At 37.0% G+C, this 14403-nt stretch overlaps 1 pseudogene; it reads left to right on the top strand.

Annotated features, from left to right (window-relative positions):
• The window catches only part of LOC102881391, a 5526-nt pseudogene extending 1632 nt beyond the window's left edge, over positions 1 to 3894 (top strand).
• Positions 3895 to 14403: the final 10509 nt, after the last annotated feature.

Below are 14403 nucleotides of genomic sequence, written 5' to 3'. Positions count from 1 at the left end.
TATAAATATAATCAAAAAGAAGAAGAAGAAGAAGAAGAAGAAGAAGAAGAAGAAGAAGAAGAAGAAGAAGAAGAAGAAGAAGAAGAAGAAGAAGAAGAAGAAGAAGAAGGAACATTTTTCAATTTTATAGGTTTTTAGTAGTTTGTTCAAAGTTCTTTGATTCTAAGACACTTATAAAATAAAAAATTAAGAGAAAGCCCCAAAGCTTTCTTTTGCAGTGGATTGTACAACAATTTCCCAAGATGGAAAATTTTAAATCGTGCAACTCTATATGTCCTTTAAATGTCCCCTATAGCTTTTTGTTTTATTTTTATTAAAATAAATAAATAAATAAATAGATAGATAGATAAATAAATAAATAATAAGTCCTATAGAGAGTCTTACATTGTTTTCATTTACCTCTGACCATAGATGATCAGAACATCTGAGCTATAGGTGTGTTCTTCTATGCCATGTTCTTATGGAGATGGTTTCACCTTTGGCCTTTTTTTTATTATTGAAGCATATTTTTATACATTATTCATATCTTAAGCTGTTAGGTAGAAGGGGCTCTAGTCTCTTTTTACTTTTGATTCTTCCCCTAGCTATTGATAATCATTCCTTGCACACATAGTTAGAGTTCACTAAATATCATTGGTTTACTGAAGTCCTATGTACCTTTTCCCAGTTATTGCAGATCTATAACCAGCACTTTCTCGATCACAGAACTAACTATAAAGCATTGACAGTTCTCAGCCATGCCTCCTTAGCACAAAGTGTGTGTCCTAAGCAGTATATCCATTCCACTGCAGACTCGCCACAGGCTTACTTAACCTCTCTCAACCCCTGTTTCATCATTGCTCAGATGCAAATGATGATGATAATGCTATCTTAACTAATAAGCTTATTGTCATTTTGAGAATAAAATATAGATATAAGTATAGATACATCTATCAATAAAAGTAAATTTCCTTTCCTCTCCTTATTTCTAGATTATACTTCAGAATTCTACAAGGATTGGCCATGGTCAGAAACACAGAAAACAAAGCCAAGAAATGCAGTAGAAATTTCAATAATATCAAGATTTGGCCTCACTGGTCGTTAGGTATAGGAATTGAAGACACAAGATTTAAACAGACTTGGGAGTTAAAGCAAAATAGAAACACTTGGGACTTGGAGAAGACACTTGGAGAAGACAGAAACTCAGTGCAGACTTGCCCAGGAAATATCAGTTCATTTGCACAGCAACTCCTCATCCTCAACTTTAAAATCTTGAGAGCAGCTGTGTATTTTCTCTTCGTTTCCAAAACTCTGTCCAACTCCCTCTTGACCCATTGTGCAGTTTGGCAGTTCGCTGCACATTCTGCTCATACCCTTTGTGCAGAGATAACCTGCCTGTGGTCTTGTCAGGACCCCCCTACTCCAAAGCTACTACTGAAAATGCCTACAGGGACATCACCAACTACTTTCTCAGTTTTCCCTTTTTGGCATCCTCCTGACTCTCCAAGAGACTCTTCAATTCTAATTATCTCATATGAGATTGAAGCAGTTACATTTAAGTATCTTTTTTTTCTTTCTGTTTCTGTTCCTATACACTTGATTAATAAGTGTATTGTTTTCAGCTCTACTATTTAAACTCATCTGTCTTCTTCCATATTTTAGAAAGTGGAATGAGTGCACTTTAGAGATTAAGTCTGAGAAATGGCTATTTTTTTTAAATGGGAACGTTCTGGGAAAAGTCTTTTTTTTTTTTTTTTTTCAGATTTTATGCCAGAATCCCTTTGTTCTTACCAATTTCCTCACTGGTCTTATGATGAAGAAAAGCTATTTACTCAGGCTGCTCCTATGTAATTGTTATGAATATTCCTATTTAGTTTAAACACAATGATGGAACAAGGCAATGACTGGCTTCTACTATCCTGAACCAGGGAACTGAGGAGATTTTAGTCTCAATTTTTAAGAGTTAATTTAAAAATCAGTATAATAATCAAAGGCTGCTTCCAAATGAACAGAATGAAAATAAAGCCATCCATGAGAAAATGTGGTGTTTGCCCACATGGAAATTGATCAAGTTTATTATTTAGAAATAGTGGAATAGCATAGTGATCCAGTTTCTATGCTGAACAAAATTAATTTGAGAATCTATATATGTAACTTGCATGGGAAGTGCATATATGTCATGTATGCATCTGTGAGCATTTGCATGTGATTATATGCTTCATATTCAAATATGGTATTACTGACAGTATGTGTCTCAAGAGTCAGAAAGATCAAAATTCACCCAATCATTCATTATATTAACTTCCTTTTGAACTACTTTCACATTTATAAGGAAGAGCTAATATGCCTCTGCTGTCAAGCCATTAAGCCACACTGCTTATTCTAATTTAAAAGTTTGATCACACCTCTCGAAATTTTTCACCAGGACTCAGTCCATACAAGGTAAAATTAAAGCTCCTTAACCTGTCATAAAAAAAAAAAAAAACCCTTTATGATAAAAGTTACTTCTCTCAAAGCTCATTGTAGCAGACGTAGTTGTTAACTTATCTAATACTATTCATTCCCAACTGTTATTTCTCTTAGTGCTTTGCAATAGAACCTGAAAAGCTAACCTGTCACTTTCATAATGACCCTTTGTGTTGCCATGTGTCACAGGCTGCCATGTGACACACTGCTTACCAAAAAGACAATTACAGAGAGAATCAATGAAGGAAATTCTGAAAAAGCTTTTGTTCTTCTTAGAAAAAAGGAATGGATAGACTAGTGCCTTCTACTTCTCCCTTTCCTTCATTGTCCTGCCTTTAACAAAGACAAGCTGCCTAGAATGATAGCAGCCATCTTGTGACCATGAGGAAAAGGGCATTAGAATTGCAGAGATACTGGCCCTGATACTGAAACAAAATTTTAAGACTTTAGGAGGAAAAATGAACTCCTGTTTGTTTGGTTAATTTGGGTTCTCTATTATTGTTGCAAAATGGTAACTTAACTGACATATTCATCTTCTACCATTCTTCTTCCCACAAAAATGCATGCTTTGACAATGTAATGTGCTTATAGTTTGCCAAATATACTATGGTTTTTCATGGCCTTCATGCATTTGTATAGCCTGTGCTGCACCATCTTATCCACTATTCCCCTTGTCCTTAGCTGTGTCTAGTATCATCTGGTAAAACCCAGCTTTACTATCACCTCTTTCAGGAAGTCTTCCTTGAGACATCTCAACTCAAAAGTAGCCCTTCCCAGGCCAGAGCTCACCAAGGGTTAGGCCATGTTCCGTTCCAGCAGGAAATCATGAAGCCCAATGGCAAGAAGCTGGACGAGTCCGAGTCTGGCATCTCTCAGGTGCTCCTTGAGCTGGAGATGAACTCAGACCTCAAGGCCCACCTACAGGAGCTGAATATAACAGCAGCCAAGGAAATTGAAGTTGGTGATGGACAGAAAACTATTATAATCTTTGTTTCTGTTCCTCAACTGAAATCTATCCAGAAAATCAAAGTTCAGCTCATGTGCAAATTGGAAAAAAAATTCAGTGGGAAGGAAGCATATTGTCTTTATAGCTCAGAAGAAAATTCTGCCTAAGCCAACTCTAAAAAGCCACACAAAAAATAGATAGATAGATAGATAGATAGATAGATGATAGATAGATATAGATAGATAAGCAAGCAAGCAACAGCATCCCCAGGAGCTTCACTCTCACAGCCGTGCACCACGCGATCCTGGAGGACTTGGTTTTCCCAAGTGAAATCGTGAGCAAGAGAATCCAGATGAAAGTGGAGGACAGCCGGCTCATAAAGTTTCATCTGGATTAGGTGCAGCGGAACAACGTGGAACGCAAGCAGGAAACTTTTTCTGGTGTTTACAAGAAGCTCACGGGCAAGAATGTTAATATCTGAATTTCCAGAGTTTCAGTTTTAAACAGAAATGACTAAACAAAGTATCACACACATGTGCAGGCATGCGCACACAAAATAATTACTCCTTTTCCTCTGGGCTTTCTTTCTATTTTGCAGATATTTTCTCGCATAATTTTGCCCTTCATGTATTTATGTGCCTAGTGTTATAAACCGACATGAAATAAAGTGTTGTGGAATGACATGCAATGCATTAACTAGAGACAGCGTTGGAGAATATAGAGGTAAGGCTTCCCAGTCGGATAACAAAGGTCAGGCTTATAAATGACTAACAAGACTCAATAAAGACGGTTATGAAGTAAAAATTAACATTATACATATTCAACGAAAAAGAGAAATTTATTCCAGCTGGTAGCAGGTTCTACTTCTTTAGGATTCTATTTGAAAAAGAGAAATAAAGAGAAGAAAATCAACAGGTATTCAGAATTCTATGGCTGGCTGCAGGAAGAAAGACCGAGAAAGCACAATTACTCTTGAAAAGCAAGTAGTCTAATTTGTAAAATGAGGAAATGGTACTAAAGAATTAGTAATGGCTCTTCTAGTTTTATCCTATTGTTAATCTACTGTTCTTTGATCAACTGAATCACTATCACCAAATTGGCACTAAAATCAGAATAATGCTCTTTTAATCTTGCTTCTTTGTTTAAGCGTAGTAAACTAAAGTAAAGAAAAAGAAAAAAAGTAGTCAGTTTTTAAAAAGTCGCTAGTAAGGATAATTCGGTGGGGGAGACAGAAAGAAAGAGGGGACGGGACAAATCTTAATGGAGGCAACCTTTTGGGACAGGGTCCCATTCAGTCATTTCCAGCATTCCACTCTCATGACCACTTCCACAGCCATTCAGGGAATTCATTCAGCAGCACGATCATCTGTAAAGTCTTGAGGGAAGCTAGAGTTTAACTCTGTTTCCATCTACTACAGATGATGTGACTAGAGTGTGAGATAGCTACTAGTCAGACATGAGCAGCAGGGGAACAAAGGAATAGAGGCCCAGCCTAGAGACAGCCCAGAGAACACTCTATTGGTAATTAGAAAATCCCTTCTGCATCCCCAGAGACAAAGAGCAGAAGGGACACAATCTATAGCTGGTTAAATCTGGCCACAGACATGTGCGCAGAAGGTACTACCCTAACCTGCCCACAACCTCAGCCTCATTATGCCATCGTTATAATACCGCACACAACCTCAGCCTCATTATGCCATCGTTATAATACCACGCTTATGCCTGGAAGTTCATGAATCTAATTATAACAGACTGAATTCTGGATAAGCACATGCGCACCAGGCAAAGTGTTATATAGCAGCTAAAAGTCAACCAAAATGACCTCATGTGCCAATCACCAAGGAATGCCTTTGTAACCACTCATCACGGCCCAAAATATAATACAGACTTTCTCACTTCTGCGGGGTTATAGCTCTCTTCACCCCATTCCTCCCTTGGAGAGTACTCTGTCTTTCTAAAATATTCTTTTTAATAAATCTTTCCTAAATCTCACTGACTTGTGAGGAAGAACTGAGAAAAAATGCTAACTACACTTCTGTACCTTATCTACCTCCCCGCTGCTGGGGCGACACCAGAGTTCAAATCACCCCCAATGGTAACAAGAGTGTGATGATGGTAAAATGCTAATATGCTGTGATATGATGATGATGACGATGATGATGATGATGACAACAACGACTATGATGATGATGGTAACGATAATCATGATGAGGAGAAAAAGCATTCTAGCACTCACATTCAAATTTCCACATTATTTATTTCTATTCCAAACCAATGTTTACCTAGTTAACAATGTTTAACTAAGTTTTACCAATCCACTATTGAAAGCCAGGAATTTAACCGAGACTTCTATGCATCTCTTTTCTTCATCAGCATCTGTTCCAAAAATTCTACCTCTTTTAGGTAGTAACCTCTAGAAAAGCGACTAAATTTAGCTTCTAAGGTTGTGTCACATAGATGTCACTTGGTCAGAGCATCATTCACATCCTAATAGGTCCCCTGATATTCTATTGCTAGGGACACATTCAGAAATACTTATCTTCTAGTGACTAACTAGGAAATATAATTCTCCTTATAGACTAAACCTTTTGCAAAGAGGGATGCTACACTGTTTTCCTCCTTAGCTCCTACATAGAAGTGTTTTTCTCTACCTGAGAATGAATATCTATTCCTTTTAATTTACCTAGGGAACACCTATGTGTTTTAAGTACCAGTTCAAGGAAGTTCTGCACAGAGAACTCTTCATCTCCATTCTGCCTCTGGAGATTATCACTTGTTCAATAACTGTACCTTGCATGAACCACAGCCTTAGCACTGATCGCACTATAATTTGTTTAATTACTTGCATATTTATCTTTTCTACAATAGAGTAAGCTCCTTGATACCAGAGACTACGTTGGATTGATATTTGAAGTTTAAGTGTCTGAAAAAGTATTCTGCACAAATACTTGTATAATGAAATAATGACATTCATTTTATTAGCACATTAACATTTTTTCAAGAAAAAAGTAGGAGAAATACCATTTACCTAAAGAATCCAGATTTCATCTTTTCGATTATTGGTGTATAAAATGTTAAGAATAAAAAAACCAAAGAAACATTTATAAATATAAAATATCACTAATTGTTTTGGAGTGGTAATGAATTGTAATGAGAGTACAGCTCAGGTAGTCACCAACGGCCCATACTTTTGAAGTACATAGTGTAGAAATTAAACTGTCCTCTCATCTTTTATGATTTTCCTTTCCTTTGCATTAGGCAAGATTTGTATTTGAAACTTAGATATTATCTTCTTTTGACCAGAGTCTTTAAATACCACCCACAAATTGTTTAGGCAGCATATTAGGAGAGTGAACCCTTTTGCATGAAAAACATCAAAACGCAGAACACATACCTCATAAAGTTTCTATAGAACATTACTGTGTAACTCTGTCATGAGCTTTTTTAAGTTAGATATTATTAATTGTTGAAATTATTGTTATTGAAATAGACCCAAAAGATTACAATATGATTAGGACCAAAAGAACTAACATTTTATATAAGCAAATATATTGGTTGCTTATGGAATAAACTGCTCTTCCACAGCCAACATGGTTATAAACCATGTTCTGCAATAAAATACAAACTCCCCCAAAATGGACATGGGCCTTCACTATCTTTTTACATTAAATTATAGCATCTTTCAAATGATTTTAGAAATGTATGCTACTTTATCTTCATTATGAAGAAAAAAATTTTGGATATGGGCTTTGGAGAAAATTATAGCCTCATCAGGACACAAATAAATTATACATGGCTCATAAAAACCTGTCATTTCAATTCAGATACCATTTATTTATTATTAGTTGTTTTAAAGGTTTATAGTGATTTTCCAGATTATTTTATTGCACTTTACTTACCCTTTTTAAAAAATTTTTCTATGGTGTGCTGTCTAGTTTAATTTTTCCTTCCATTACTTTCCTACTGAAGGTTAAATAAAAATATGCTGTAATTTGCCATTTGCCCCTTAGATTATTATCACATGCTGGGCAATACTATTCTCAGAATTGCCAATAGGACCTATGCCACTTATTTGCATGTACTGTGTTGATATGTGAATGTTGAGACAAATAAATTTACTTTATCAAGATGCATTTATTATGTGGCACTGTGTCCTATGCCAAAGCAAATTAAATGGACAAACAAGTGACTGTGTCATCCAACTATTCTAATATTTTTAAATACATCTTAAAGTTTTTGTATACCAGAACCAGTACTTTTGGTTTTATCTCACATACCTTAGCTGTAGAGATGAGTTTATTTTACGTATAAATTTTCCTATTTGTGTCAACAGGTTACAGAGATATAAAAGCCATTTATTGGTCAAAAGCTGTTAAAAGTAATGTGTATTTACAAATTTAACAGCACAATATAAGTTAAGAAACAGAATTTAGAAATAGGAAGACGTTAATTCAAATATTGGATCTGCAGTTCACCAGCCATGTAAACCACGGTTTCCTCGTCTATGACACGGAGGTAATAACAAATAACTTGGAAGATTACTGTGAGTAATATAGGTACAAAAAATTGAGTCTGTAATAGTTTAGTATATTGTTAGGACTAATGAAAATGACAAAAGTAGTCTGATAATTGTGGTTATGTAGAAAATTATGAATTGATTTTTGCTTTTCATTCAGAATGATAATCTTTGAGGTAAGCACAGACATGATCTAATATGCTTTAATTAATCTCACTTGGCAGCAAAAATGATCGTGAAGATGATGATACTGGGCTGGTGAAGATGGTATACTGTGACGATGATGTGGGGAGCTGATGTGCTGCGATTTGTTTCAATGGTGGTTTAGCGTGATTAGGGTATAGTCTGAAGATGGTTTGACATGATTATAATGTGAGGCGATGATGGAATCACATGTTTCAGGAGGTGACGGGTGGTGTGACAAGGATGTGGGTTGATGATGGTATAGTGTAATGAAAGTGTAGTTCTCTTTCTCCGGTTGAGCCCTGACTAATACAAATTTTGGTGTGAGGGGTGATTCTACAAGGACATAATCTTAAGGATGAGTTTTCTAAACTGGTTCTGGGTTTTCTGGAACCCATTCTCTAATGTGATTAAAGTTAATGGCACTAATGAGTATTTCTAGTGGTATAAACAGGGCACTGGTAGTCTATGACATGGTATGACAATTGGGATACACAAAATATTGCCATTGGATATCCTAATCAAGTACCTATAGAAGATAAGTTTCTAAACGACCATGTATATGATATCTCAGAACATTCTAGTCAAACTATGGAGTATGATTGGAGTTGGCTGTTTGTTCCTATAAATACACTGATGAAAGCTGGGAGTCAAAAAAATGAGCCCAACACTTCGAATTCCCAGCTCTAGCTCTGTGTAACTTACCTGAAAACTTCTACGCCTGCCCTAAAATCAGCTCTTATCTCCTGCCATTGCAGGGCCTACGTTTCTGAAAACCAAATCCAGAGTGTCATCCTGTAAGTGGCTAAATTATAATACATATTGAATTCCCAAATTTTCAGGTGTCTTTCTGGGTGTTAAAGTGAGGGCATTGATTGGGAAGAAATGGGACCCTGTCAATTGGAATGAAGACATATGGGTAGATCCTGATGAAGCTGAAGACACCGAATTCCTAAATTCTGCCAAAATTTCTTTGCCAGTAGAAGCAGTCTTTCTACATCTGACTAAGTGAGTTAGCCCTGCTTTACGTAAAGGATCTGTAACAGCCTCCGCTGAGATAGTTATCTTGAAAGACACTGCTGATTCTCCTCGTGACCACACCCAACACCCCTCCTTGCTTTCGTACTTATAACCAATCTCAAGTTCCATCAGTCCTCACAGGCAAGATACAAAGCGTGACCCATGAGGTGTACTACACTCTAGAAAAACTGCTTGATTTTTCCAATTCATACACACAGAAATCCAGGGCATGTGTAGGATAATGGTAAAGGGAATATAAAATTAGATCAGGCTGAATTTATTGACATGAACTTACTAAGGAGATTTCTGGATTTCATCAGTTTTCATATATTTTAGACATATTAGTACAACATTTGTGACTTAGAAGGTGAAACATAAAACTGACAGAAATTCAGGGGCCTTCTACCTCAGTGAAACATCCAGGGCATCAGTGTGTGGGTAAGTCGAGATGTCCCTTCTAAGGATGTCTTTGTCCTTCCTACAACCAAAAAGAGAGGCACAACATCTAGTCATTCTCTCTGGATTTTAGAGGAAACATATCCTTCATCTGGGTGTACTACTCTGGCCCATTTACTGAGAGACTTGAAAAGCTGTAGTTTTGAGTGGGGTGCAGAACAAGAGAATTCCTCTGTGTGTTCAGATTGCCATGCAAACTGCTCTGCCATTCGGGCCGTATGATCCAGCATACCCAATGGTACTTAAAAGTGTCAGTGGCAGAAGGAGATACTTTTTGGAGCCTTTGGCAGCCTTTCATAAGTGAATCATACCTTAGGATTTTGGAGCAAAGCCCTACTCTCCTTTTGAAAGAGTTTTTGGTTTGCTACTGAATTTTTGTAAAGACTGAACACTTTACCGTAAATCACCAAGTTATCATGAGATCTGAACGCCTACCATGAAACGGATATTGTCTGACCCACGCAGCCATAAAGTTGGGCATGCACAGAAAAACCTTATTTTCAAATGGAAGTGATATATATGCAACTGGGCCCAAGCAGGTTCTGGAGGTACAAGTAAGTTACATGAAGTGTCCCAAATGCCATGGCTCCCGTTTCTGCTACATCGCCTTCTCTCTCTTTGCACGTACCTATGCCTTATGGGGAATTCCTATGACCAGTTGATGAGGAATAGAAATAGATAAGAAAAAAATCTTATTTTTCAATTTTCTCTTGCTTTCTACTTTTAAATGATTATGAAGGACTTCATCTTGGGGAGAATGTAACTGTGGAGGACAAGTATGTATTTCAGGCCTAGAGTTCTATTAAATTCCTAGCATGTTTCCATTTTGTAAGTTATTCTTTGTCTCCACCAATTGCCACCAAAAAGTAGTCTTGCAAATGATTTTCATCTGTCACTAGACCAATAAAATTTCTAAGCTTGTATAACCACAACTAGCTTTTTTCCTTAAGTATTTTTTATCCTAGACTTTTACTTTTTTTACTTTCTTTCATTCCAATTCCCTTGGCTGATACACTCACAGACAGGTATCTTCCTCTAGAAAATATCCAGCCAATTCTATATTTTACAACACATCATTCATATACATGAATTCATTTGTTCACTCATTCACTCATTCCTCAAATAGTTACCAATGACGTACTGTGTACAAGTATTCATTGTGTGTCAAGGTCTCTTAATGACCAAATCCAATTCTTAGCTTGTGGCAAAAATCAATAATAAAAACAGAAAAATAAAAGCCTTTGCCCAAATTTACCCAATTATTTTGCATGCAGATAAACTTTTGATTTTTCTCTCTTCTAAATGTCAGTTAGATGACTAAGCAGATTTTCAAGTTATCTTTGTGATTTATCAGTAGAGCAAACACACACATACCTGCCTCACACACACATACACGCTCTTACTTCACTTTTGCTTAGAAATTCATATGAGTGAAAGTGAACTCGGACACACACTGACAGACCATTTTGGGTGCCTATGTTACAACGTTGATCACAAGCAATCAAACATTTGCATAAGAGCCACTGGTATAGCCTTCTCATTTTTATCTTTCTCAAAATGTTGGAAGGAGGGGTAGCAGTCAAAATTCTGAAAAAGTCTAACTTTTAGGATTTAAATCATATACTCCTGAAATCCAGTCTGGAATCTTCTTTCCTCTGGCGAAAAAAAAAAAAAAGGCTAGCTCAGGAAAGGTTTTGAAATGGGTCTCTGTCAGATGATACTGACTGTGAAGAGCTACCTTGAAAACTGCAGTAGTGCCGTATTCAGAGTCATAACACAAACAATATCCTAGAAATGCTCTACCCACCCTTGGATGGGATTCTAGAGATCATTATTCTGCATTCCATGCTATAAAGGGCTATGTTGCAGCCAAATTCCAGAGCATGACCACTGCCACAATGTAACTGTTTACTCCATCTCAAAATGTCACATCAACATGACCTTAGACAGGAGGTATTTGTTTGTATGACTCTTCAGAGCAGATTCTTTTCTGTGGCGAGGACATTATGAGTTGTTAGTAAATATGAAAGTAACAAAAGAGGAAAGGAGAAAATTGGATCCCAAACAAACAAAAAGAATAAAGAAAAAAAAGACGGAAGAAAGGAAGAAAAAAAGAAAGAAAGAAAAAAGAAAGAAAGAGAGAGAGAGAGAGAAAGAAAAAGAAAGAAAGAAAGAAAGAAAGAAAGGAAGGAAGGAAGGAAGGAAGGAAGGAAGGAAGGAAGGAAGGAAGGAAGGAAGGAAGGAAGGAAGGAAGGAAGGAAGGAAGGAAGGAAGGAAGGAAGGAAGGAAGGAAGGAAGGAAGGAAGGAAGGAAGGAAGGAAGGAAGGAAGGAAGGAAGGAAGGAAGGAAGGAAGGAAGGAAGGAAGGAAGGAAGGGAGAAAGAAAAAGAGATAGGAAAGGAAAGGAAGAAGAGGACAATAATGATTAACATTTATTAAGTGCTTAATGTCTGTTAGGCAATAGTCTAGACTCTAGATGATTGCATATTAATTCATTTAGTCTTCATACTATCCTGCAAATAAGTATTATTATTATCTCCATTTTTAGATCAGGAATCTGAATACAGAAAAATGAAGTATCTTGCACAATAAGAACAGTTTCTTAGTGTTAAAACTGGGATTTGAACTCAGTCAGTCTCAGTTTAGAACCTGCAGTTTTAAATGCTGCCCTCTATTACTACCTCTCAATAAAAACCAATAATGGCAAAATGAAGTGGTAAAGAGTAAAGAATTAGAAGAATTTATTCAATAAACATTTTATCCTTATAAATATTTATTTAGCTGGAAAGACAATGTTTATTGAGCTGCTGAAGAAGACATAGCTCCTCTTTCCAAAAAACTCACAATTTGTTGAAAGATAAAAAAAATGGGAAGGGAAACAGAAAATGAACACAACAGTGTACAAGAACTATAGATGGACTTTAGGCTGTGCAAGGCCTTAAGTGTACACATGAGGAGGCAGCTATCTCTGCCTGGGGAGGCGATGATGGTATCAGTGGTTCTCCAGGAAACCATGTCTAGCCAGTCTCAGAGAACCAATTCTTGCAGCCATGAGAAATGTGGATTGGGAGAAGATGAGGCTGAAGATGGACAAAGTTAGAGCCTCTTGTATGACAGCACATGTGAGCCGATGAAGGTGAGAAGAGCGTTGGCAATTGGATTAGAAAGGAGGGGATAAATTGAGTTTCAGTTTGGAAGAAGAATTGTCAAGAACTGTTCATCACCTCATTGCCATTAAGGAGAAGAAAATAGTGAGACCCAGGTTTCTGACCTGGGCAATTTGATGGTGTCACCAACAAATGCAGAGAGAAAACAGAGGAAGAGCAACTGAGGGGAGTTAGAAGAGAGGAGATAATATAAAGATAGTAAGTTTCTTTTTGAGTTTGAAATCTCCGTGAAACTTCTAAGTTAAGATGTCTAGGAAGCCTCATATCAGAGTACACAGATCAAACAAACACGCATACATCGACAGCAGTTAAATTCTTCAGAGTAGAAGGGTTGCTGAGGGAATGTGATTAATGGGATAAAAATAGTGGAGGAAGGAAGCTTGGAAAACACCACAATGGGGTGGAGTGCACAAGGAAGAAAGACCCTGAAGAGCAGTCAGAATTAGAAGAAAGACAATAAACCACTCACACCAAGGAAAAGGAGTTTCCAATAAAAAGAGATCGGTAATGATGTCAAATGTCAAATGATGTCAAAGTGATCACATAGAATACATAATGAAAAGCATTTATGAAATTGGACTGTTAGGAGATTATCAGGACCTAGAACCCAGTGGAGGGTTCCTAACAAGAAGAGGTGACTTTTTCCCTCAGAGAAGAGAGGAAGAGAGGAGGATAAGGAGAATGAAGATGAATTTGCCAGTGTTTTGAATGAAGGAAAGATTTTTAAGGCTATCGTGTGAACTAGGAAGTGAGATTGGATGCTGAAATGGCAACAGAATCCATAACAGTGGGCAATATTTGAAACATCCACTGACAGACATTTTAAAAGGCTACTGAGTGACAACGATGTTCCAGCTGGTACCAAGAGGATTAGTTTCCAGTAACAAGCCTGGATTTTGATAGCCCTCAACCCACCCTCTTCACCCAGAAGGAATGCAGGGAAGTGTGATTAAAGGGTGAGATATTGGATTTTCAGAATTCAAAGATGGACCACCATGAATGCTCAAATGAAAAGAAAAAGAACTACCAATGAGAAATGTCTATTTCCTAACTGCCATCTGTTAAATTAAGATTTATTGATAACCTATGCTGTCCTCCATGGAGAATAATTATTGAACTAATTATAAGTACTCATTGAGCATCTACTATGTGCTCAGCACTTTGTTAGGCACCAAACATTCAAAGCTATGTGTCCCCTACCCTTAAGGTGTGTACAGCATAAAGGACGAATCACACAAGAAAACTGCACAGGCAAACCAGTTAGGTAGAAGCTTTCACAGAAGCACACTCAGAGTGCTGGGGGATCGTAGAGCAAGGAAGTCCAAACCCAGAACGGGTTGAGAGAGAAAGAAGGAAGATTTCCTGATGGAACCTTGTCTGAGATATACCGACAAGTAGGACATAAGCAGAGTGCTTGGATGAGGCCAAAAGAGGCACATAGTAAGGGTGAAGAGGTAAAGAGGGCCAGACCATACTAAGGAATTTACATTTTATCCTTAATTCTCCACCCTCCCTAACTTTTCTTTTTTCTTTTTTTTGCAAGTACACCTAACATCAAAAGCAAGCAGGTATTTATCCTCCAGGGATATAGTAGCATAATCTGAAATGGTTGTTGCTCATGTTAAAATTCTCCAAGGTGCCCTGTTTAAAAACAAATGTGAATTTTATAAC

The sequence above is a fragment of the Pteropus alecto genome, unplaced genomic scaffold (genome assembly GCF_000325575.1).
Source record: "Pteropus alecto unplaced genomic scaffold, ASM32557v1 scaffold185, whole genome shotgun sequence".
Classification (NCBI taxonomy): Eukaryota; Metazoa; Chordata; class Mammalia; order Chiroptera; family Pteropodidae; genus Pteropus; species Pteropus alecto.
Note: the sequence above shows the minus strand (reverse complement) of the source record. Positions and strands in the feature narration are given on the sequence as shown.